The sequence below is a fragment of the Zonotrichia leucophrys genome, chromosome 1 (assembly GCF_028769735.1).
Source record: "Zonotrichia leucophrys gambelii isolate GWCS_2022_RI chromosome 1, RI_Zleu_2.0, whole genome shotgun sequence".
Taxonomy (NCBI): Eukaryota; Metazoa; Chordata; class Aves; order Passeriformes; family Passerellidae; genus Zonotrichia; species Zonotrichia leucophrys.
Genome location: NC_088169.1, coordinates 105,372,269 through 105,399,066, shown reverse-complemented (window position 1 = coordinate 105,399,066; position 26,798 = coordinate 105,372,269). Strand labels below are relative to the sequence as shown.

The following is a 26,798-nucleotide window of genomic DNA, read 5'->3' as shown; positions in this document are numbered from 1 at the left end:
AAGTATATGGGACAGAGGAGAGATGAGGTTGAGTGAGTCAGAATTGCTCCTTGCTGATGGAAAATGCTTAAGGGAGCACTGGCTAAATGGGAGGATAGAGGGAAGACCTCCATCAACCAGTGAAGCCTAACAGGGACCACTCACAATCTGAGTAAAAACTGCAATATCCTCTGTGGATTCAAAAAGACTCTGGTCACCAGTACATTTTCTTTTGTTATTTTAATTTTTTTTGCTTTTGTAGTTTAAGTTCACTGGGAAGAAACATTGTAATTGCTGGTTTCTGCCAACAGAGCAACAGGTGTTCAATCCTTTTGTATTAATTCTTCAATTAGTTGCAAAATAAGGGGAATTGTTTATACTAAGCTGAACTGAATAGAAATGACTGATGCAGAAAATGTGGGAATGTTTCATCTGTCCTTCAAAGGCATGATAAATTTGTAATTCTATCAGGCCTGGTTGCAGGTTGCTATGCAAATTTTCATGGCAGCATCACCAGCTTTAATGAATATACATTTTCTCTATTTCTTTCTCTGTTCTTTAATTTAGGTTTTTTACCCTGTAATATGCAATACATTGTTTTGGCAAGAGTTATCAAGTTACAAGCAAAAAATGAATGAGACTGTGAGGTAATTTTGAAGCGGATTAAGGTAGAGAATGAAAAACAAAGGGGGGAAAAAGCTCTATTAAGAACAGCTGGATGGAGTTAGGTCTTCTGTGATTTCATTTTAAAGTCATAAAACATATTGTCTGTTTTAAGTAAAGTCTGACATATTTTACCTTTGCAGTGCAGTTGGAGTATAAGTGTGCCTCATAGACTCAGCATTACACTGGTGTGATGCTTCTGTAGGAAATAAATGCACTTTGTGGCATGGGTAAGTGGGGATGGATTCCAACCTAGGGCCCATCTGAGAGTGTTTTTTCCTGTAAGCAAGAGAGAACATTGTCATTTTTCTGCCTTTACTTTGCTTCTTGCATTTGGAAAAATTCTCCATTAAGATATTCGGGGAAAATCTGGAGATCCAATGGATCTGCAACTCCCAGTTGTTCCTTTGGGAGACATGTCCTCAGTGTTTCACTAGTTTGATCCCAAAGAAAAGCTGCAGAGACACTGACTCACCCAGCACTCTTTTTCTTGCCACAATTTTCTTGGTGAAGATTAAGGCTCATCCATTGTGAGCCCTGGTTCCCAACAAAAAAAAAAAAAAAACAAAAAAAACCTCACTGCAATGGAAGGTCCTGCCTGTCTTAAGAACTTCAGAGATCTGGGGAGAATTTGTATTTCCTTCTGCAGTCCACAGTGTCTGTGTCCAGGGGCACATCCAAAGCAAACAGAGGTAGAGGGACATTTCTGAGTTAACAGCCATGACTTGGAAGCACTGACAGAACTTGGGTGTTTTGGGCACAGCCATTTTGAGACCTTTCCCTGTACCAAAGCTGATGTTAATCCAGTTTAGCAGAAGAGGTAACGTAAGTTATTACTAGTTTTGTACTGTTGAAATAGCACACAGTAGTCAAAAATACATGAGCAGATTTCTGGGTTTGTTATTCTACTCAGCAAAAGCAAATGTGGAGTTTCACTTGGTCTCATCCTTTGTTTAACTTCCTTGTCTTCAAAACAGTTGAAGTTCTTTAGAGATTTTTAGGTAAAGAATGTGTTAAAATACTTAAAAGCAACTCCAAAAAAGGTTTTCCTCAAAAATCTGTCCCTTAAACATGACAAACAGCGTTTAATAATCTCCAAAACTTGTTTATTGAAACTCTTCAGCAAGAGACCTGGGATAGTTCACTTAACTGATAAAGTTAGAATAGAAGTGCACTTGAAGTTTTTCAGATCTTTTGGATGTGGTTCCATATGACATTCATTTATCTATTGAGAGAAGCTTCTGACATTTTTAATAAAACAAGCATTAAATACATATGGCATGCCCTGTTTAAATGTGGGTATTGCTTTTATAGCACAGTTAAATACAAGTTTGAAAAGCTTATGCTTTTGTATTACACAGTACAGCAGAATGAAATTGTTTCAGCTTTGGCCTTCACATAGTAAAAATATTTACATCAGAGTGATATTTTTGGTAGAGTTAAGTTTTGCATAAGGCTTCTGGATATTTCAGTTGTAATTCATTATAATATATATCATATATATAAAAATTCAGGCTAATTTTTTTGAGGCTTTTTCCCTTCACCTCTTCTTTCATGCCTCTTCTAGAAACAGTAAGAGTAAGCCTCACATTGATGAAGTCTTCTGATGAAGAATGTTTGCAAAATCTGAGAAAAAACTCAAAAATCAGTCCTCTTTTTTTTGTTTTCTAGAATGACATCCTCATGTTCAGGAAATCCTGTCTCCTTATCCCTTCTTTTGTAAATATAATTGGCATGGTATTTGATCTTGCAGCAAAATAAGTATACTTTACTCTTATGGGCTTTGGTGCACCTCCATTTGAATGGAAAGTTGTTCCCCATAAACACCTGTATTTGGAAGTTTTCTGGATAAGGTGGTTTTCTGGCTTGAGTAAGTAATGGTTGATATGCATCAACCATTGCACCAGGAGCCTCATTGAAAAGACACAAATACAGAACAGCAGACTAATCCTTTTTCTAAGAGTCACAACAGCCTTATCTACAGCTTTGCTTTCATGGCTGGGATAAAAGAGAGTGGTGTATTTTCTTGTATTTTCATGTGCATGTGGTTAACATTCATTTATTATGCTTGCATTTTCTTTATCTGAATGTTATGAGTCACCTCAACTGAATTTTATGTCCATGGCTGAGAGTGATTTACCTGGGTTTATCTGCAGTTTATCTGGGAAATGCAACTCCCTTCCTATTACTTTTGCTCTCCACACAATTTTTCCACTGGTCATTTTTTGATTCTTCATTTACTGGCATCATGATAACACTGACAATGGATGTAGAGTCCATTGCAGATATACTGGCAACCGGGATGGATTGGGAATGCCCTGATGGCTGGAGAGAAAGGGATTGCTGTCATGTTTATAAGGTTAGAAGAAACCAAAGTTTACTCCAAACATCTCCATGAGTCCTGTCTGTCATGAGTCCTCAGCTTGGGAAGGAGGATAAAGCTGTTGTAGGTCTGCCTTGAGACTCTGGGGTTCATTTGCTCAAACTCTATGTGATTCTCGTTTTTCAAAGCCCCTGGACAACAAAAGTAGTCTAAAGTAGTAGTAGTAGCCACTTTTCCCTGACAAAAACCCAGCCTTGTTGTTACTGTTAAACAGATTTGCATGTCTGAGAAAAGATGACTGTCAGTCACACATATCTTTATGTATGTTTGGTGTCGGGGATTTTTGCTTGGCACTACACTGAAATGAGCAAAAGAACACAATCCCAAAATTCTCCATCTCAGCCTTTGCAATTAGTTTGCTGAGACAAATTTGTTCATTTCCCATGTTGCGAAGGAACCATCAGATGGGAACTTGACTATGATAGCTTCACTGTTGCTTGAAAGAACTTCATTTTAGACTATGGATAACATTTGAAGCATGCTAAATCCATGTAAATGGCTGGTTTCCTGGAAAGGTACCCAAGAAAGATGTTCTGTCTGGACCAGGAAATAGATTCCATGGTAGATGGAAACATGGCTTGAAAGTCCCTTCAATATTCAAATGTCCTGGGGTGAGAATCATTGGTGGCTCTTCTGTGTCACAGCCTGCCCAACAAATCTTGCACTTTTAGAGAGTATTTCCATCTTCACCTTTTCAAAAGGCCTAAGTGCACTTAGTTTGAGCAATTGAAGGGAATTTATTCCATAAGTTTTTTGAACCTGTGGGCCTTTTTTTTTGAACCAGCTGAGCCTTTTATTGGGAGGAGAATTATTTGGGGGTAGAATTGCTAATAAAGTAGGATTGATACTACGTTGAGCAAAGTTGTTTGAGAGCTGCTGCTGAGGCTGACATCCCTGTGGGAGGACATCCTTGTGAGCTGGGGCACAGGGAGCAGTGGACCAATGTAGCTGTTCATCTCAATGCTAAGTAATGTTCTTTTATCCAAAAGTTAGCTTTTGATCCTTAGGCTAGATCTTTCCAACAGTATGTATTTTACCATATTCGCTTCTAATTTCTTCAGCTCTACTGCCCAAATATATATCTATATTTCCATGTTGTGTACTGTAAGGAACTAAGCTCAGAGCACCTAAATCATGTATTGCACTTGTGTCTCATCACTGGATAGGAAGACAGTGTCTGAAAATTCCCAACTTCTGCGGTTCACGGCCCACACACACTTGGAGTTGAGACTGAAGGCTTGAGTCCATCTGAGGTACCACAGCTGGCACTTCGGCTACTGCCCTAGGGAGGTTTTTGCTTGAGAAGGATTTTTTTCTTTACGCAGCATTTACTTAGAATGTGACTTGTGAAGTACATGATTCCTGTGGTGATAAAGGCATTTTTGTGAGTGATTATTATTAAATATTGCAAAGCCTATTGCTCATCTTAAATGTTCATCATCTGATACAGGAAGAATTTAGAGGTATTTTTATCATTATTTTGGTTTTGAATTATGGTAACAGGAAGGACAAATTGTAAATTTTAGTGATGAGTCTAAGAACCTAACTCATAATTAGTGTAACGCTTTGAAGCAATCCTGCTTTTTTTCCCAAAATATCTTAGGCATTTAGCAGCCAGCATCTGCTGGCAAGTTCTAAAAGAGAAACCTCAGGTGCAAAGGCATTTTTACAGCTTTTTGACCCAATGACAGGATGTTAAATATATAAAGTGGTTGGAGCTGCCTCTAGGTTGTGCTTCTGCATGTCAGGCACTTAAACATGGAGCACCAATACACTCTTAGCCTCTGTTATGAGATAATAGCCCCTTAATTCCTCTCCTCTGGCTGGTGTAAAGAAAGGCTGTTGTAAAGAAAAGCACATAAACAATGCAGCCAGAGGAAACAGGCACAGCTTGCACACCTGATACTCCTCTTGATGCCACTGCCAGCCACGCAGGTGCTCCAAGGGGATATAGGACTCCTTTCCTCCCCTTGCCCAGTGCTGTGGGAAGAGCTGTGTGCTGTGGGAAGAGCTGTCTGCTGTGGGAGACAGTGCTGGCTCCAGCCTCCTGTTTTTAGGGCAATGCTGCCAGGGAATGCTGCCAGGCACTCCTGCCTCTGTCCTTAGCACCAGCAGGCGCCATCCTACCAGGGCACCAGGGAACCTCATGCTCTGTTGGGGCAGGGGTGGCTCTCACTGGAAGGGGCTGCAATCACCACCCTGCCAAGGACAGGGACGTGCAGTGCCGTGCCCAAAAGGAAGGAATTGAGTGTAACATTGAGTCAGTGTGGGGTTTTTTTGGCTAAAAAAGTCCAAATGTTGGTCTGTGGCGGTAAACACGCAGCCTGCCTAATGAATGTGCTATTTATTAGCCCTGTGAGCTGCTGGAAATACCAAAGAGGATAAGGGCTGTGATTCAAGGCCACGGTCTGGGCCCACACAGCTCCCTAAGGCAGAAGCCAAGGATGTGGGAATCCACAGGGACAACCCTGGGAGTCCAGAGAGAGGGTCAGGCTATGCTCATCTCCAGGCAAAGAGAGGTTTGTGCTAAGGATCCTTCTCATACGTGAGGAGTGGCTGTTGTTTGTTATTGTGTAATTTGATTTGACTCTAATTTAATGACATTTCTTAGCAGGCAACATGATTTGCAAGGCTGATTTCAATTTTTATTGATTGGGCCTTTAATTTACTTGGACTTGCACTCAGAAGCTTCATCGGAGATTTAATGAAAGTCTGCAAAACCAGCTTGGTAAGGAATTTTTTGATGGAACTTGAACTCAAATGCTTCAATAACAAGTCATTCAGGTGCAGTGTGAAAATACTTTAAGAAAGAAAATTCTTAGTTAAACTTCACTTTTTAAATAGTAGATTGGCAAATCCATTATTTAAAACTCACATTTCTTGTGGATTTTTTCCCCCCCAAATTCTCAACTCAATATCTGTTCAAAGGTAAATTAAAGGTTTCATTTATAGAATTTTGCATAATGGACTTTTAAAGGGGACATCTTGGAGATTATAATTGCAAAACTTTCATGGAATAAGTAATTTATAGCTTCTGGAAAACTATTATTTTATTCATGTGTAATAAATTTTCCAAATGCAGAAAGAAATTCTGTAAAAGCATTTGTAACAGTCTCCTATTATTTTCATGCTGCAGGTATTTTTCAAAGTAAAGATTGAAAGGCTTACAAAGAGATTATATGATTTTGAAATCTATCAGTAATTTTATACAGACAAGCTTTCTTTTTTAATATTTATAAATTAGTATTCATAAATTTTAGAAATGAATGCTTCAAACAGAGAGGAGCTAGGAAGAGGTTAATTAATGATTTTTTTTTTTTTTTTACTTTTTCCAAAACCAAACTTTTGCACTTGAACCAAAGAATGAAAAAAGCAGCAAGAGACACAGAGTGTATCTGTATGGGAGGAAGCAAGGAATAGGGAGGATGAATTATTATGTGATAAGAAGTGTAAGAGAATGTAAGAGAAGGAAGGAGATTGACTCTGCCCATAGAATAAGAGAGAGGCTACAAGGGATGGAGCTGCAGTCACTGCTCTTTTGCACTTAGAGGAGCTCTGGGAGCAGGCACAGGAGTTCAGGAAAGTAGAAGAAAAAAAAGGAAAGATATGGGGAAAGGACATAAGGATGTTGTAAGTTCACATTGTTGTGCTTCATTGACACTGGTGCATCTTGGTAACTGTGAAATATTAAAAGGAAAGATTTACAGGCAAAATTCATATTTGTCAATTAACAGAATATTCCCTCCTGGGAAAAAGTTTTTGTATTTCCTGGTCAATTCCTTTTTATTTTACAAGCAGAAAACCCCATTATAATATATAAATTTGTAGGGCAGTAACTATGAAAAGTAGTATCTGAGGATGCTAAACATTTCAAACATATTGAAACCATCTCACTGTTATCCCCCACTACTGAGAATTAGGAAAGCAAAAATATAAAGCTAAAGATAAACTGAAAATCCAGAGCAAAAGCACAGCCATAACTCTAATGCAGGCAATACAGCAATGGTGCTGGTTAGTTCAGTTTAGTCTGAGACAACAAACAATAAATGTGATTATATTATGGCCATATTATAACTGCACAGTGTCATCATAAGGGAGGATTAACTCCTGTGTGTGCAGGAGCTGGCAACTGCTCGGTTGATTTCTGTAAATGAGAAATATAAAACTCCCAAAAGCCTGAATCAGAAAGAATAAGATAACTCCAGCTTCTATATGAACTGTAATTAATTTGCAGCCTGTTACCACAAAACTTAATTTAGGGAAATTCCTAGTTAGAATCAAGAATGTTAAACATTTGTGTGAATAGGAACAGTATGTGCAGTGGCGCTAGAAGTAGCAATATTTGTGATTCAAACCATGCACTGAAAAGTTGTTGAGGTTCCAGAACTTCTTTCCCTTTAAAATTATGAGGGAATGAAGTTTATTGACTGCTGATCACTTCCAGACACAGAATGGTGGTCTATTAGTCCTTTTCAGAGTGTAATAGCAGTTCCACATGACACAAATTAATGGAATATCTCATTAATTCCCTAAATGTCACTAAACTGGTCAAGTCATAAGTTTCCATCTCCTTGAAGTAAATTTAGCTGCTTCCAATTTTTCAGTTTTGTAAAAACATCTGCAGAATATGGAATCTGTTAAAACAGCGGGGTCTACATAGGGAGATCCCATGATCTTAACCGGAGTTATTTCTGTGAGGGAGATCAGCTTATTCAGCATCCAAAAAGAGCTTGCAGTTTACATTCAAGCCTGTTTTGAGGATAATTTTTATCTCTCTATTCTATACATAAACACTAATTTCTCTGTCCAATAAAAGGAGGGAATATGAATATTTATAATATGAGATAAATAACATTATTAGGTACTTTCAAATTTCAGTTTTGCATTACAAAGTTATTTGCTTGCTTAGTGACATGTCTAACCAATAAAACAGGCTTTTGCTATGGTTATGAAATTATTATTAATCTTCATGTAGGATATCCTCAGAGCTTTTGTTTTAAACAAATAGTAGCATAACACAAAGTGAAGTGAACCATATTCATAGGCACTCTAGTGAGAGAAAAAAAATAAACAATATTTTCTTCTAAAAGACAATCCTAATTTGCCAGATAGAAATTTCTCATTGGAGAGAATTACAGTAATTTTACAATGTTTTTAATGTTGCATTAGAGGATTGTACTGACTTGTCTGATCATCATCAGTTGTTTCTCTTCTCTCCATTTGACATAACTGCAATATAGCAGTCAGGCCTCAATTTACTGTTGCTTTCTGTCAGTGCATTTTATATACTGCATCTCCAACACAGCTCCCCATGTGCGATGCTACATTTTTAAGACCTGGTAGTTAATATCTCCCTGAGTGAAGTCTTGAGTGAAGATTTATTTCAGAACTAGTGATCATGAAAACAGTATCCCTGCAGAAAGAGAAGTGTTTACTAATGTAAATCTATGTATTAAAGTCTATATATTAAATTAGAAAATACTGAGAAAGTCAAATTGTCAAAATGTATTAAGTACATTGCTTTCATTTACATAAATTTTTGCTCACAACCTTTTGAATGTGAGCAGACCTTCAAAAATACCTTAAAGTACCCTTAAAAACAGAAAACCTCTCTATAAGGAGAAATAAATACAATCTTTGCTGATTTTAAAATATTCACATAAATTCAGTCCCTGTCACTTTTATCATTAAGGTCCATAGCATAGTATTGGAAATACTGACAATGTAACTGTCTTTGTTAAGTGCAATAACATTTGAAAATACTTGTTCTAAAAATTTCTGTATGGCTTCAGAGCTACAGAGGACTTCATAAGCTTTAAAGCTGCTTTAAACTTTAAATCTGTGGATTGAAGCAAATGTGTATAAATATATTTTACAAATACTTAGGAGTGTTCATTAATGAGAGCATGAACATTGAGTTCTAACTCTGTGGGATGTAAGCGAGTGAGAACATTTCCTGACATATAGATATGGGGGCTTTTGTTTGGGTTTTTTTATTGTTTGGGGGTTTTTGTTGGTTTGGTTTGGATTGGGGTTTTTGTTAATCTTCCACCACCTTGATCTTGAAAATTTGTTAAAGAATCTAAAAAAGTTTTTTTAAAAAATGGTGGAATGGAATCTAACAAAGAGGTTAGAAGGATGCTAATTCAAGTAATTTATACTAAATTTTAGAATCTTCATGTTCCTTATTAATTTAAAATTATTTAAAACCTGTGTTTGTTCCAGGATGAAACTTTCATGAATATAGTTTCACCAGTTCATTACTTTGTTCATATAAATTTTCTTCGTTCATTGTTAAATAAGAACAAGGTAAATGATAAATGATTGAGGGAATAGGGTGAATCCTTTTCTCTTCTTTACCTCTAAAAGCTTTTCTATAAACCTGGAGGTAGGAGTTTCCCCAGATATCAAGAAACAGTTGCATGCAGACAGGCAATAGTTCTGTGCTTTATGGAAATAGTTAAGTGAAGACTAAATACTTAGTTATTGAGCATTATTGAGGAAAAAAAATTAAAGTATAGAAAGTGTACAAATGAAGTCTCAACAATTTCAGGTTCTTTGAGAGACAAAATAATTGTTCAATTTAAATAAAAAGTAAATGGAAAAAAAAGTATTTACTAAAAAAACCCCAACAAGCTGGCAAGAGAAATGGGCCTTGTTGCTAGCAGTAGTAGTAGTAAAGGGGAAAAGAGAAATGAATCATTAATGATCATCTATTAGACAAAGAAAATTACCCCATGATACTCGACTCAGTAATCCTAAAAGTCCTTGTACTTATGTGTCTTATCATCTTTGGAATAACATAGTCCAAGAAGTGTAAATATTAGTCCTCATGTGAAACTGCACAAAAACAATTCAAAGTAATTCAACAGAAGAACATGAAGGAAAAGGGAATAAATATAAAATGGAAAGCATAATATAAATAATCTTCATAATTATTCACCAGATAATGTTTGCCAACTAGTTGTCTGAACCATTGCCTTTTCACCAATCTGTATATTTTGTGGGATAAAATCTCATGACATGATGTCAAACAAAATTCTCTAAAGGTAAGCCAGCTTTATATACAGCAGTTCAATGGCATCCACTAAAGAATATTACTAACATCAGTATATGGAAAAAAGTAAATCTATTTACTGCCAGGGCTACAAGCCACAGCATTTTGAGAAATTCTGTGTATTCACATTTTTCAGTAGAATAAATATGATGCACCATTAAGTGATGAACTTATTCTTATCCATGAATAAGATATTGCAATTACATTCATCAGGTGTAAGGGAATATTTAGAAAAATAGGCTAATACAAATCTTGCAGAAGTCTCTCCTCTTCCATGATAACCTCACTGAAGTCTTCAAGGACGTTTGTACTCAGGAAAACATTCATATTTGCTTTGAAAGCAAAGGTTCTTGTGTCTTTCTTCATTCATATACCTCTATTTCATCATTTTCCACAGACAGCTTCTAACAAACAGGATGCACCTAGGAATGTGACATCCTTTTGTGACTTGATACCCACAGTGAAAAGCAGGAGCTCAGGACAGTTTAATAGTTTGTCCAAGTTTGTGCTAGATGTCATTGTCAGCATTGAGATCAAGGGATGAGCCCTCTGGTTTGCCAAAATGTTGACTAGGCCAAAACACATATTTATCAAAGTCCTTTCTGGGCAGCACATTAAAGGCCTGGTGCCTGTGTTCTGAGTTAAACAGCACCATCTCACAGTTTGAAGTCAATGTATCACATTGGAATGTGTTTTCTCTATCAGTGTGATGTTTTCACATTGTGTTTTATAATGTAGTAATTACACAGCTTGCCCCACAATTCTTCTTAGAATTAATGCATCTCTTGTATTTAATAATAGCACACATTTAATAAGACTATTTCATTGTCATAAATATTAAAAGCTACATAATATATGCACATATAAAAACTGCAGTAATGAAGGTGTTTAAAATAAACAACACCAATTGAAATTCAAGTGCTGAAGCTCAGTGGATCCTGAAAGTAAAAGTAGCTGTACAAATAAAACAAAAATTGCCTTTGTTGATCTTCATTGTCTAAGAGGAGAGGAATATGGCAGATGAAAAAGGAGGGGGAACAGTGATGGGAAATCCAAACTTTTCTCTTTAAATAATCTGCAGCATTGACTTTGCATTAGGGAAGCTGAAGAGATGCCCTTGTCTACCACATTTAACTTCACCTGTTCTGTATCCTCTGTGCCTTGGCCCTTTTTCTATGGAAAGGACCCCTAGACCTGCTGGACATGGCCCTAAAAACTCCAGGTCCAGCCTGGGGAGAACTCTGCTGTGGAGGGAAACAAGAAAATGGCCATCAGGCTGTTTTCCAGGCAAACTCTGGGGCTGCAGGAACTCCAAGTGCGCCAGGCACTGCTGGACAAATCCCAGCCATCCTGGCTGGAGCTCATGGGCAGCTGAGCATTTCCTGCTCAGTCCTAGGCAGGCTCAAAGAGACAACTGAATTATGTGAGGGGATGTAGAGCAGCCCAGGATAAAGGAGGCTGGAATTTTGATTAAATCCATTTTACTTCCACTTGCAACAAGGTGTGAATGGTACGTTCTGCACCTTAGGAATAAGAAGTTTAAAGTATTTATGTGAGCATTGTTCTCTAAACTCTTTAAAGGATGTGGTAAAAACCCCTGTGTAATCTCAAACTGCAATATTCAGACACAATTTTTAAGAATCCCAGAGCTCTGGGAATAATGTTTGACACTTGAGTGGGAAAGAGTTTAGCTGTCAAATTCTCAGTTCAAGATTATAAAAGTAGTAGAAATACAGAAAGGTTAAGATTAAAAAGTGCCTAGGAGTGTGGATTTGTATTCTGATTTGAGTGACTTTGCTTGTTATATTTGGATGCTAATGTAATTAAAAGTTCTCATTCTCTCTGGTCTGTGAAAGTGGCAATACCTCTCCCTTCTTACATTAAAGAAATGTACTTTTTGGAATAATGTGGTAAAGATTACAAAGATTTCTTATTTATATGTGGCCACGTTTTAGTTTATCGACAAATGAAGAGTAATGACTCTTCACTACTGAAGAATTGAATAATATTGTGACAAGTTTTCAGAAAGCTGTTACAGATTAATCAAGTGAAGTTTATTTCTGCACAATAGGAAGAAATAAAGACTGGGAATTGAGTAGAACTCTATTTAAAGTAAGATGCTGAAATGCTAATATCATAGTTACTAGGTATTTTTTTGGAAAAGATAATAATTCCTTGCTATTATATTAGCTCTCTTATTTATGTTTTTCTTTTTTAAACCAATTATTAGAAAAGAAGGGGAAAATGAATCAGTCAACATAATATTTGGACTTCAAAAGTTTTCTCCACAGGAGCAGCTGTTAAGGAAGTTAAGTAGTCACTGGGGGAGAGGAAAATCCTCATCATGGAGTGAAAATGGCTGGATGACAAAGTCTAGAGTAAAAATATATAGTCATCCTCCACTGAGACTGAAAGATTAAGTGGGCTGCTCCACTGCTTCATGTTATGGTGTTTGTTATTTAATCCATGGAAATAATGGAAAGAAAGTTAGGCAATGAGATGGCAGCACCTGCAAATGTCACAATTAGCTGGGTTGCTCAGATCTAAAACACACTATGTGGGGAACTTCAAAAGGTATCCCTGAGATCTACAGCAGTGGATGACATGATGTCAAACAAAATTCAACAGTATGAAAGCTAGCAGGCATTGAAAGAAGTAATTTGAACTATTTATGACCTGTCTTGGGTACTAAATTAATTTAGAAATACCAGAAAAAGAGATCAAGTCATTGTGGACAACTCAATAAAACCTGTGATCTCTGTTGAAGTTTCATCAGCTTTTCCCTTCCCCTTATAATTTCTCCAAATAAAAAGAATTTCTCCAAAAAACAAGAATTAATGGCAATATGACCCTGTCTGTGCAATCAACTACATCCAGTACAGCCAATTGTATATAATGCAGCATCTTCTCTTATTCTGACTGCTGTGATGGAGAAGAAATAAGCAACAAGAGGAAGAAAATAGCCTATTTCTTAATAGATATGTTGTGCCTCTTTCTAATGTAGAATGAGTGAGGATTTGGCAAAAGTGAGAGGACATAAATTTTTTCTATGCAGGTATAACACATTTTTTTCATTAAATAAGTAACTAAATGTTAGTCTATGCAAGAAGGTTCCAAACTTGTAGGTGCTTACATTGGGAAAGCAATTTAGATGTGTAAAGTCAAATCAAGATAAAATTGCTTCTAGTATCAACTATTATTCAGGGTGCTGAGCATCCCATAGAGACTCTTCTTCTTTCTCAAAAATCTGTAGTGGAAAAGTGTCAGTGAAGGTCTTAATTGAGCCCTTCAGTCTCACTGTTCCCTCTGTGGGGCAAGATTTACCATCTTTGCCACTGTGTAAAGAGCTGAGGGATTTCTCAGGACAGTCCTTGTTCCCTGCTTACATTTTAGTTATTACTTAGCGCAGCTAAGGTTTGCAGGGTTATCCCTGTAATTAACCTGACTGCATCCCCTGCATTTGCTAGGCTCCATGTGTCTCTCTCCAGTCCAAAGGTGAGGGTAATAGTAAATCTCATATGCTGTAAAAAATTAACTGCACAGTTGTACCAGAACTGTGCCAGTGTTCCCATGGACAGTCACACACCCACAGCAGGGATCTTTACACAGTGTACCTCCAAGCAGAACACGAGGGAGGAGAGGAAGGAAAGAGTAAAATGAGCATTCTCTTTTTTTTTAGTTTTATGTACAGAACTGATTAAAATAGATTTCAAGGAGAAAAGTTCGTTGTGCAGTTGTTAAACAACAGTGCTTTTAAAAATATTTGGAAAAAAGAGGATTTGCAGAAATCCATTAAAAGGTGCTCATTAAAGTGGCCATGATTCATTCCCTGATGGAACTTCTGGTGCCAAAGATTTCACAGGGGCAGAGGCAGGAGGTCAAATGCTGTCCAGGGAAGTGGTTGAGTCCCTGCTCCTGGGGGTATTTACAAGATATGGAAATGTGGCACTGAGGGACATGGTTTGGTGGTGGCCTTGGCAGTGGTGATCTTAAAGGCCTTTTACAGCCTAAATGATTCTCTGATGCTATGATTTTATCCTCTTTTACTAAATTGGTTTGAACTGAGTATGAGTTGAGCATGCTGACATATATCTACTGTTCAGCATAAAGAAAAGGTCCATATTTTACCTATGGTTACAAAGCTGTCTCATATTTTGCCAGGCTGTTCCATATTAAAATTGCAGCAAAGAATCTCAGTAAAACCCCAGGTCAAAGAAATTAATTGAAGTCTTTTCACAGTTACCCTTAACTCTGAGGCAAATCCATGCATCACTCTATTCATTATTTGGTCTATGTTCTTTTACATACTTGAAAATTCCTCTAAATTACTAAATATTTTTCAACATCAAAAGGTTTCATCATTCTTTTGTCAATGAATAGTCCTCCTAGTCTGTAATTACTTCCTGCTCTCTTCTAAAGTTTACAATATTTTCATATTCTCATAGAAACCTCAATTCTCTGGAAGGGCAGGTTGCAGAATTCCCACTGGGATGTTGCTGTTGTGATCTTCTTTCAGTCCCTATCAAGGCAGATGAAACCTTGAACTCCTGCCATGCTCTGAGGTGCCTCCTCTCTATTGATTCTCACCACTGATATCACACTTTGGCTTCCTTATTTTTGTATGAAAGTCCTTAAGAACTAAAGCTAAAAGTGATCCATGCTGCTTTCTGGATCCAGTGAAGGATTAGTCCCTGCTTGTGTTTGGTTTAAGCTAGTTTTGCACATGATAGCCATTATCTTGAAGTAGTGTTTCATTGTGAAAAAGAATTCCTTCTTACACAATTGGAAATTCTTATTTCTGTCTCACTTCTGCATAGGATCTTTATGGAAAAACTCCACTTTTTCTGTGGAGATATTGCCCAAAAAATACTTGTAGACTGTTGTGCAAATGCCTTAAACATTTACTTAAAATAAAGCATCTCTCTTGACAGTTCTTCTCCAGACTATGTTGGCCTAATCAAAACCTTTTTTTTTAAAGATTTTTTGTTCTTTTTTTTTTCTGAAATCCCTCCACATTATCAAAGTGTTTCTGATAACAAGATGGCAAGAGTGGGAGGAGCTAATAAAAATTAATTTGACTGGTACATTTCATTTTAGGCTAATTTTGCCTGTACCCTGGTAGCAATGGTAAATGAGAAAATAGTCTCCTACACTTTGTTTTCATATAGGTTACATCAGTGGAGAAAATTCCTGTCGGAAAATGTGTAGTGCAAGCTTGTTCATGCCAATTTGGGTAAATTCTGGCTTCAGTCCTGAAGCAGAGGACTCAGATGACCTTAATGAATTACTTGACTGGGTTTATATGGAAAAACCCTTTACTTGAGATCTCTTTGCTTGAAATACCTTTACTTGATTTATTTTGAAGTGAAAAGGTGATCTGTGAAAGAAATGTTATTGTTCCCTCAAGTTTATTTTAACCTTTGAGTAATAAGCTGAAATGTTACATTGATTCTGTAGATTTCACTCCCACACTTAACAACATCACATTTGAAACTCTTACAAATCAAAAGAAAATTCCTATTCTCATATTAGACAATGATTCAAATAAATTTTGTCTCTTAAGAACAGAATAAAATCTAGAGGAGTGAGAGGAGTCCAGGGTTCCCAATCATGAGCACTAATAATTGTACCAAGAATCCAAATGAATGAATGGGTAGTGTCATTTGATACTGTTTAATTTGGGTTGGGTTTTTCCTTCAAATGGATGTTGGGTTTCAAAGGAATGCAATATAATTTATTTTTCTTTTCCCAAAAATGATACAAAAATATTAATAAATTAGATTAATAATAAACATAATATTTTTGGTGCATCTTTGCCCAAAAAATCTGGGAATCCAAGAGTATGAGTTCTAAGACAGTTTTAGAAGCAGTTTTGCCTGTGAACAAAGGGAAACTGTGTGCTGATGTAGTGTAATTTGCTGCACATTTATTGAGGTGTGAATGCCTGGTATTTAAAATTAAAAGCTGCTGCTATGAGTTCACTAGCTAATGTAGTGACAGGAGTGAAGAAGAAAATTTTAAACAACTGAAATCTGTAAGAATTGATGGAGAGGTAGAAGTTATAAACCTGTCCTCATTTATTGTTTGCCTCATGCTTTCTGATGCTCCTCACTGAACAATGAAAATGCCTGTTGACTTATTTGCTGGATTCTAAGAAAGAAGCAAGTGTAAAGACAGGCTGAAAAAATACTGTGCTTCATCTTGCTTTTGAAGAAATATCATCAAGGCTTAAGAGGGCCACTTTTCTCTGAAAAAAAAAAAAACACATGGCACTTCACTTGCAGGTGGATTTAGGAAAGCAGCCTGCCACTTCTGCATTGCATTGAACCACTTCATAAATCTGGAGACTTAGATATTTGGCTTGATTACAGGTTTTTGTTTTCAGCCCATGAAGGCTGCAGTTACCTAACTAAAATACAGTAAGAAAATTTTGGCAAATAATTTTTCAAGTAACTATGCTTATGGTGTCTGTACGCTGTCCAGAGGTATGTTTCTGTCTAATAAAGGAGATATATAAGAACTCAGACTATAAGGCTCTCAATTGTTGGGTCAAGGCTTTATGACAAACTTCTATGCCTCAGAAATGTAACATATATTTACTCAGCATCCTGTACATTTTATTAGTGGTGTAGCTATCTTTAAATTTGTCAGTGGTATATTTGATGACATGTAGGGCACAAGAACTTTTAACTATGTTTATCAGACTCACCTAGAGACAGTATCTTCAAAGTGGCTTTCTGAACTTTCCAGATGTAGTTGAAATATGCGATCCTGTCATTCGGGGTTTGTTTATAACTTTTCTGTCTTTGCAAATCTCCCAAGATAGACTCCAAGAGATCCCTGGATAGAGAGAAAAACCCCCAAATTATTAAAAATAATTTCTCTTGGTTAGCTGTTGTTGTTGGGTTTTGTTGGCTTTGCTTCTTTGTCATCTGGGTATCTGCACTCAGCAGACTCCAGGCTCTGACTGTATGAAGCAGTTCCCGTTTTGGTAACAAGAGATTCCTTGCACCAGAGAGCTGATGTTCAAAGGCAGTGCAGTTACCACTGCTCATGTTGAACAGAGTGTGGAATTTGACCTTTATGAAAGAATTGCAAAGAGGCTTTGAAATCCCTGTAATGGTATCCACGGAAAACAGAGAGGAGCTGGGAACAGGGAAGTTTTAGTGGGTTTTGGAGAACAGCGCATTAACCCCCTCCCTGTCACCCTTCAGTTCCTGAAAAAAATGTGACTGCAAAATTCTGTGATATTTCATTTTTCTCACTTGGAGTCTCTCTTAATAATATACAAACCTGTTCCTTTTCCTTCTAGTCACCTCACAGTCTTTTGTTAGAAGGATCATCTGTGCTTGTCTGATTCAAAGAAAGACCTTTGGCATCTATTTATATGCAGTGTTGGAGACAGGATGCTGAGCGAGAAGGCTCTTGGATTTAACCCATTATGGCCATTTTTATGTTACATGAGGGATTGGGAGTTACATTCCTCCTATTGCTGGTTATCCTGCAGTCATATCTTCTGCTTGCATGGAAGCAAGTGTTTTCAAAGCGCAGCACAGCTTTTGTGGAGAAAACTGGTGTGTTAAGGAGGATTTGCTCAATGTCTTTGTGTTGCTGTCACAAATTGCAGTTTTGGATCCTGGGAAGGCAAGACTTTGTACAGATGGATTTCACAAGAGAAACTGTGCCTTTCAAGCTGCCATTGCAACCTAATAATCAAAAATTAAGAAAAGATAGAAAAGATAGCTGTATTCTCTGATGCCTACATCTCCCTAGGATTATGCTCAAGAACATATTCTTTTGAGGCTATGCAAACAAAGTGCTTTGAGCCAACATTATGGGTCAAATTTACTTTATTACAAAAGTAGTTATGTTTTGGGGGCTGTTTTAAAGGTAAATGAGCACGGACGTGGGAAGTTTATTTTCTGTCTGTGCAAGAATTCTTTAAGCTGCCTGGTAGCACATGTTGCTGGTCTCTTCCAGCCAGCTGGTGGGCTCCCAGGCAGAGTCTGCCACACGCTTGCGTCACATGGAATCCCCATGCACTTGCAAATGCTCTGATCCCTGGAGAGGCATGGCCCTTTGGGGGCTGAAATGCTCAGTCCTTGTGCTGAGATGTTCTGCTTAGGAATTCAGGGCACAATGTAAACCTAACTGTGGGTAGTGCTATTCCACCTTTTTTTTTTTCCCCTCCCTCCTTTTCATAAGTCCTGGATGTGATATGTTTCACAATGATATGTTTCATCTTATGTTGTTGCTCTCAAATTGCACGTGTGAGAACACAGCATCTCGGAAAAGATTTACAAACACGGGTGTGGTGACTGATGGCACTTTATTTGTGAAGGAAAAGGCATATGTTTGCCTTGTGGTGTGTGCATCACAATCCAGTGTAAAGTGAACTGACTACATCAGTAATAGGCACGTTATTTACCCCTTCCCCTCTCCAACCCCCACTAAAATAAAAGACAGGAAAATGCTGAATGCTATGTGGAGATAATACACCATTTATTGATTCTCTCTGTATGCTTTATGGCTATAATGGACTTTATGAAAACCCTAAGCCTGTCCATTTTATCTTTGTAAATAATTGACTGAGAACACTATTATAAATAGGGTAAGTGGAATGAGATACATGCAAGAGAAGACTGTACAAGTAATTATATGTATATGGTACATTTCAGCCTGTTTTGGCAAAGTTCAAATACATTTCTTCATAGTGTCTGAAAATTAGAGATCTAATTTTTTTGCCTTAAGTCTGTTGTCACAACTACCCTTAGCTCTACTGTAATTTGCATTTCAAGTGTACTGGAATCTCTGAGCACCGCCTCTGTGTGTTGTATGATTACTGTTAATACTTGATTTCACAGTTATTTACAGCCTTGATGTATTGCTTGACTGTTGCTAATATCTCATTTACTATTCTGACCACCCTGAACAGCCCTTCTACATGATACTTCCTGGAGTGTCTAGTCTTTTATCCCCTGGCTGTAGCTTCTAATTTCTCTCTGGCTGTAAAACAGTCACATACTTTTGCAGCAGAAAGTATTTTTACTTTTGTGCTGCAGAACTCAGCAGAGATGCCAGGGAGGATAGCAACACTAATTCATAGTCAGAATATGGGGACCTTTAGTGTCCTAAGGAGCTGACTTGGAGAAGCCCAGGTTCATACAGCTCCTGGTTCCAACTAGGTGCAAGGCCATGTATATTCTGCCTGGGTTCTGGTTGCCACTGAAAGAAGAACTCCATCCTCTTGCTAGTGGCATTCATTTCCCCTTGGCTTTTTGTGCTGGCACTTCATTTACATGACTTCTAAATGAGCCAGATGAAGGATTGATCCTGCTGCAAACTAATCTTGTATTTCTTCTGATTTGCTGTTTGGGACAGTTCCCTAATCTGCTTTAGGATGCAGCTGTGAGAGGCAAGTGTCAGCACAAACAAGGTGGAGGAACAAATGACCCAGCTCAGGAGGGAAAGCAGAAAGGACCATCACTTCAGGCAGATGTCCTGATTTATGCTGCAGGTCTTGGTCTGCACTCACTGGGATTTGGCAAATGGGAATTGCTACCTTGCATGGGAGCAGGAGTCTGCCAAAAAAATGATTGTCAATATCACTCATCTTTAAATGGCAGCAGGTTCTGTCCCCCCATTCAGTCCCTATTGACAAGCTCTGTCTTTAAGACAGGAGATGGATGTGAAGTCTGGCACTCCAGGCTTTGTGAGCTGCTCATCCGTGCTGCAAGTACCCAGTGGTACAGGTTACATAAAGAATTCTCCACAATTTAAATTGGCATAAGTAAATGCCTTATACAAGAGAAGCATAACTATCCAAACTCTTAGGTAGAAGTGCCCATAACATTTGCCAAACCAAAATGCAGATTGTTGGAATATCTGGCTTAGCACATTCTGACATTGGCCTTTGGGATCTCAGAATCTCTGATTTGGTCTTCCTAGTTTGGTGAGTTGGATTTCCACTTGGGAGACTCTTTCAGCAGAGCTCAGGTTTTAAACCAGATATATATTGAAACCTCCTCAGGATCTGCCATGGGAGTTATATTCTAGATAAATCAGAATACCATCTGTACTGCCAACTGCAATGGGAGAGAGTTAAGAGAGGTCTTTTAAGTAGCCAAAGGCAGCTAACAAAAATAGGTAACACCTCCCTCCAGGATACTTTACTTTTCCTAGTCTGTCACAGGCCTTCCAAGGGTGTATTTCAGATTGTGACTTAAAGTTACCCCAACCCAACTTACCTGAAACCCAAGGCAGGCAGGCAGAAAACAGGCCATGTCACATCATGGACCAGAGATGATGTCTGAACTGAATAATAAATCCTGATAGAAATTTAATTTCCCTTTGCCTATTGAGTAAAACAGTTTTGGCAAGACAGAATCTGAACTACAGAGGGTTGCTGGTGGTGAAACAAAAGAAATGGGTGGCAAATGAAGTTTATGCTGTTGAATGGGTATGATGATTTTGGCAAAGTTGATCATGGCAAGCCCTGCAGAGCCTCACTCACTGGGCACTGATGGCTTCTGTTCTGACAAAATTCTCTTCCTTTTGTGACACTTACCTTGGTTATCGAGCAAAATCTCAGCCACAGTTACAAGTAAATTCACATTAGAAACTGAAGTGAGAAAGCTTTCCAGATACATGGTAATTAACTGAAAACCAGATACTTTTAATTTTAGCATGTTTATGTGAATCTATACATGTTACTGGACAGAAATGCATGTCTAAATACTCTGAAGTTTGCCCTGGAGTGATGTGGTAATTACTTGGTTATGAGTTGTGCATGTTAATTTCTGCAGGTGATTTATCTGGTTTATCTGGCTTTTATTTTCCTTCTTTATTTTTTTTAATGCTCCTATTTTCACAACAGAGCACACAGATAGCATTCCTATAATTATGAGTACAGGCAAGAGTTGACAAGGAGAAGCAAGAGCTGAAGGTGAGGTAGCTCCTCAGTTAATCTGTGAGGAGAGATAACTGGCAATGAGGCAAAGAAGTGCAGAGATGTGGCCAGAGAGGCAAGCAGAAAGGATACTTTTATCAGCATTGTTTCAAAGCAGCTATTACAGTAAGTACTAAAAGAGGAAAAGAAGCAATTACAGTAGTGAAGTGTAGCTGAATTTTGAAATGCCTTTTAATAATGTGCAGGACAAGAACTATGTCTTTACCTGAGCAGCCGGGGCATGTTCTGGATGTGTCTAGCTCACCTGCTTTCAACAGAAACAAAAAGACAGAGAAAAATTTTAGTTGAATTTCTAATTGAGAGCATGTGCTTAGGAATTTGTAAATTAGACTTATCATCAGAACTTTCAGTATTGTAAATATTTTTGATAGTGGGGCCTGGGCTAGACGCAAACCCCTTCTATTGTCAATGCGTTTGAGTGCTTGTTTTGCCTGAAAAGTAACCAAAGATACAGATTTTATGAGCCTTTAATATTCATTGTTATTTTCCTCTGAAAGATTCAGCTGGTTTGCTTTGCAATTGCTTTGGTGGAAGAAATGCTGCATTGTAATCAATTTCTGTGTGCAGTGTAAAATGTCAGGGACATTTCTGTTATTTAACCTGCAGACTCCTGCAGTATGGGATGAGGCAGAGTTTTTGAAGTAGGGCTATTTTAAGGACTGACTTCTAAGAGATTTCAGGTTCAGCATATCCAAGTACAGTATATGCTTTCTTATTGTTTGTTTTCTTTTTAATTTAAAGTTGAGGTGCATTTCAGGCAGCAGCTAAAATGCATTAATTGAGGTATATTTTTCTTCACTACACTGATATTTGTTTGGTCATTCTTTTGACGTGATAAATACACACACTGTTGACTCTGATCACTTTTGACATTGTTTGAAAATTCATGGGAAATACTAAATATTTCTTTGTTATCAAAATGCATATTTGAGTTAGAATTCAATTAAAATGTCATAATCAAAAATAGTTAAAGAAGCAAACTGCTCTGTGCACTGATTTAAAGGAAAAACTTTTAAAATGGAACTCTGTGGGGCTTTCGTAGATACATAGGCCTCTCTTCACTGTTGGTTGAGTTTATTTAAAGAGCTTTTCTAGTCACCTTTGAACCTAAATGATTTCTCCAGATGTACAGAAGTGAACAATGTAAAAATCTTGCTGCTTCAGCAGAACAGGATCCAGCTGGCAGGGAACTGGATCTGCAAGTCATTGGTTACAGCTGTGTTTCGATTTATGTGATGGTTGAAAAAATAAATTACTGGATTAAATGGCTAGAAAGAGGACTCTTTGTTTAGCCCTTGTGTGGGGACTGAAAGTGTTTATGGTGCTGTTTTCTTCAGAGCCTTTGCAAAGTAAGCTGGACAAATAGACTTATTCAAAACTTGTTTGAAATGTTGTGCATTCAGCTTTATTTCTTTACAGAAGAAACTGTATGTTTTTGTATAATGCTGTCAGCCAGCAACCATTCTTAAGGTCTCTTGGCCTTTGAAAGTGGCAGTAGCATTTTAGCAATGTCTTGTAGGCACTGCAGTTTATCACTGGAAGGCAGTTTCCTTTCGTTAAAGTTTTCAAATGCACTTCTTGGCATGAATGCAAATACATGTAGGGGCTCTGTCAAACTCATAACTTTTTAATGGGTTTAATATTTCAGCTTTGTATACCACTTACCTTTTGCTCTACATAATAGTGCTGATGTAATTGTAAATTGGAAGCACAATAATTTACAGAGCAGGCACAATGAAATCAGAAACTAATGCCAAGTGTTTGGATTATTGCTTATCTTATTTTAATGTTCTAACTATGGTGATTATGTCTTATTATCTGATATCCTGATTCTGCAAAGATTTACATGCTTAATTTTATGGAACTCTTCCACTTTGTTTGATAGGACTGAGTGCTGCATAGAGCCCATCACAGCTTTGTTACCTATTTTGATAAGAAATGTGTCAGGTTTTTTAAATCTTTATACAATCAGGGTCCTTTGAAATCTCATAAACTGCCTTTTCTACTGCAGATAGATTGGGCTGAAGGAGTTGAGATTAACATCTTCCAGTGAAGTCCCTGTTCCATTGCAGTCACTGGACATGTTACCACTGGCTTCTCTTAGGATACAATTTCAGTTTTTAAAGTTTATTTTAATGCTTTTACTTATAACCAATATCCCAAGTCCCACAAGTGATTTTTCTTAAGCAGTAAAACTGTTGCTAGTAATGCTAGTGAAGTGATATGCTACCAAGTGTGAACAAAAGTTTTGATATTAGACCAACAGGAGGCTTCTTGCAGGAGCTATGGAGAGCAAAATAATAGCATAGAAGTTTCAGTGATAGCAGACAGTGAGCTTATAGTGAATTTTTTAAAGATTTAGCTGGCTTTCAGCATAATAGTTTGCAAAGCCAGGAGCTTTTCAGCACTTATAACTGTTTATTCAGCAATATTTCCTAGTAATTATTTTAGTCTGACCATTAGTTTCTTTTTACAGTCATAAAGCTGTAGCTGTAGCCAAGTATCAGTTACATCCTATTTATTAAAACATTTCTAAAATGGTCCATAAATGTGGAAAATTATGGTTGTGATTAGATCACAACTGTTATTCTATCAAGATCCAATTACTTTTTTAAAAACAGTTTGCACAAATTGTTTTCAAAAGATTGCCTTTTTAAAATCCTACAAAGAGCTGACCAAGAAGAGCTAAATACCAGAACAGGAGTTCCAAGGCAAAAATGAAATCAAACAAGTTGGCCAAGTTCCATCATAAGCCACCCTCAGAAATACCAGAGAGAGGCTTAAAATATTTTAAATAGAATATTTCCCCTCCCCCCTTTTCTTTTATTGTTGTCCCCGAGCAGCATTATTACATTAGGAGCCATGCGACAGAAAGTCGTGGTGATGCAGAATAAATAACCATAATGTATCAAAAGCAGACAAAGGTGTGATTGATCTGTCTGGAATTGGCAGACTCTTTCGCTGTGTCAGGCTGTTTCTTTGATCAATGAAGGTATAGCCTCTGACCTTTAAAAAAAATCAATGAGATTGATTGAAAGGAGAGAGAGAGAACTATGAGAATGCAGGATAGCTTTAACCTTCACTGTCTAGAAAATTTAAAATATTCCGGTTTTGCAGGCATTGAACCTATTTTGTATTTTCTTCTTAGAATGCTTTCCTTTTCTCCAGACTGCTTTTGAAACCTCTAAAAACAACACTGTAGAAATGTTGTGTCTGAATGTTTCTCACAAATGTTTATCTTCAGATTGCATTGTTAAGAAAACAGGAATGTTTTGTCCTACAGCAGAATTTTGCACATTCTCATAGTGTTTGCAGCATGTACCAAATACCTTTAATTTCCTTTTACAAACTCGGACTTTTATGTGGCAAATACACACCTCAGAGTCAGTCAGAGAAATTGTTTAGGTAATTTCAGAAACATTATCCACCCAAATAAAGGGACTTGTATTGCCTTATTTCAGGATCAGGCCCACTGGTGATTGCAACAATAGTGTAACCAACATGGAGGGGTGACTTCTGGGAATAGACAGCATATTTTGGTGATCTAGTTCTATGTAATATCGTGTTTTTATCAATTATGTGTGTCTGTGTGTGCAGGTATATCTACAGGTCAGAGAGCAGTAAAAATGTCATACTGGAAAATTTACGAAGCAGGATTTTTAAAATAGTGCTTGGCACATTACATCTTTCTTATTGAACAGACTACAAATGCAGACCTGGCAGTTTAGGGAAAAACAGGTTTTAAACAGTTGGATTTTCATTTTAGCACTGGGCCCTTTCTTTCTTCACATTGTGCTGATGCTGTATTAAGTAGTAACACAAAGCAATCAGTGAAGTAAGTATAAAAAATATTCATAAATAGAAAAGTCAATTCATTCATTACTTCATGCTCTCACAGCTCAAGGAAACATAGGTCAAAAAAGTATACATATCACAGTGGTTTGTTTTCACATACAACTACTTTTTTAATTGAAAGTGTTGGCAAAATCAAGGTCTATTGAATAGAATTCACACAAAATGTAATTCAAACTGCAATAATTTCTGCTGTCATGTCTGTGTTTTAATAAAGGGCAGGTAAATTGACAAGTCAGCAAGGAGATGGTATAATAGCATTTCTTGAGTAAGATGGAGCTTGCGTAGGAAGAGAAGGATATTGCTGTTTCTCTGTAATTTTATTTCTGTGATTTCCTTTCTGTAATAGATTGTGTAGGCTATATATATATTCAATACTTTATGATCAGGTGGGAATTACAGTTAAGTTAAAAAAGGCGCTGTTACTAAATTACAAGAAGAATTCTGAACGTAGCATTTCTAGACAAGAAAATAGAAGGTTAGATTTTTTTTATGGCAAATCTGGGGCTAGATAACTGTGGGACTTTTCTGAAGTCTTTATCCCCTTGCTGTTCATCAGTGAAGTGAGAAGGTGTTAGAGACAATCACACAGAGCTATGATGTAGGTCATTCCAAATAGGCACAAGTCATTCTAACAGTGTTACTCTTTTAAGTCATTTAAATCCTACATTAAGAGATTTTTTATGAATATCCTTTCCATGTGCACTTTGATGAAGAAACTTTTACTTCTAGAAAAGGAAAAGGGATGAGTGTGTTATGAATCAGTTTGAGCACACTGAGGATCTGAAGATGAGAGCTGTAAAATCAGAATAACACTTGCTATTAGTGCATTTCTCTCTTCCCATTAGATACGTTCTGATTTTGCTCCAATGGTATCTAATTCTTCTTACCACATTCCCTAACATTACTATCTGTTATTCCAGAGAGTCCTTATCTGTCACAGAAAGTTTGCTTTAATATTGCAAATCACCTCATTCTCGCTGTTTAAGAAACAAAAGGCTGATCCTGTATTTGAGCAGGTTCTGATATCGACATGCATGTCCAGTCTCACCTCTCCTCCCTCTCCGTCCAGAAGTAATAATCCAGGAAATGTCTTCTTCTTTCTTCTCTCTCTCTTTTTTAATTTTTTTTTTATTATTATTTTTGGGTGCTTTCAGCAATGGCTGCTCCCCTTTCTGTTCCTCACAGACACAAACTGCATCTTTCCAGTGTGGATGTGGATGCTGTCCCCTTGTGGATGATGCTCACAGTCTGAGCTGCTGCCTGCAAAACTGAGCAGTGCCCTTCAGCCAGTTTAAGGTGGTGTCTGGTGCAGTGCATTCATTTAGCATGACTAAAGGACAAAATTAAGGTTCTTTTTGTTTCTCATCCCCCTGCCAGCTACAGCTTTCCCAGAAAAGAGGCAAAGCTGAGGTCATTTTTTTTCCATCTGTGAGGGGTCAGTGACTGCAACCAAGCTGTTCCTGGCTGAGGTATAAGCCTGTTAAAAAGCACCTATGCTAGCAGCTGAATCATTTTCAAGACCAATTTTTATATTTCTCCTAATGAAAACAGCGGGTCATTAAATCCAGCAGTCGATCTCCAATTATAACCTGGTTTGGACAGCATGGAGCCCTGCCCAGACAGACCCCCGACCTCAGCCTTTGCCGTGAGATCTGTGTTTGCTGCCCCTGTCCCAGACCCACTGCTGGCATCTCCAGGAGCACAAATTCCCCCCCAAAATACCATTACCACAGCTAATTCTGCTATTTAGTATTCTCAGTGCTGCCTGGAGTGGGGCTGTGCATGCTGTCTGTCCAGATGAGAAGCAGATCTATGGTTAAAAAAGGTGTGGTTCTGCTTGGAAGCAGAGGCAGTGTGTACAGGCAGTGATGTAAGTGTAAATGTACCAGGGT

The 26,798-nt window shown here is 37.5% G+C and overlaps 1 long non-coding RNA gene across 2 annotated transcripts; it reads right to left on the bottom strand.

Moving 5' to 3' along the window:
- Positions 1-817: 817 nt before the first annotated feature.
- LOC135454510 (uncharacterized) lies at positions 818-26,176 on the bottom strand. 2 transcript variants are annotated; one of them, XR_010442126.1, is made up of 4 exons: positions 25,955-26,073; positions 21,257-21,295; positions 16,792-16,922; positions 818-921 (listed from the first exon to the last, which is right to left on the bottom strand). It is a non-coding gene; the product is annotated as an uncharacterized LOC135454510 (long non-coding RNA). The 2 variants fall into 2 exon arrangements; XR_010442125.1 differs by lacking the exon at positions 818-921 and adding an exon at positions 15,462-16,329 and having other exon boundaries at positions 25,955-26,176.
- Between the last annotated feature and the right edge of the window lie 622 nt (positions 26,177-26,798).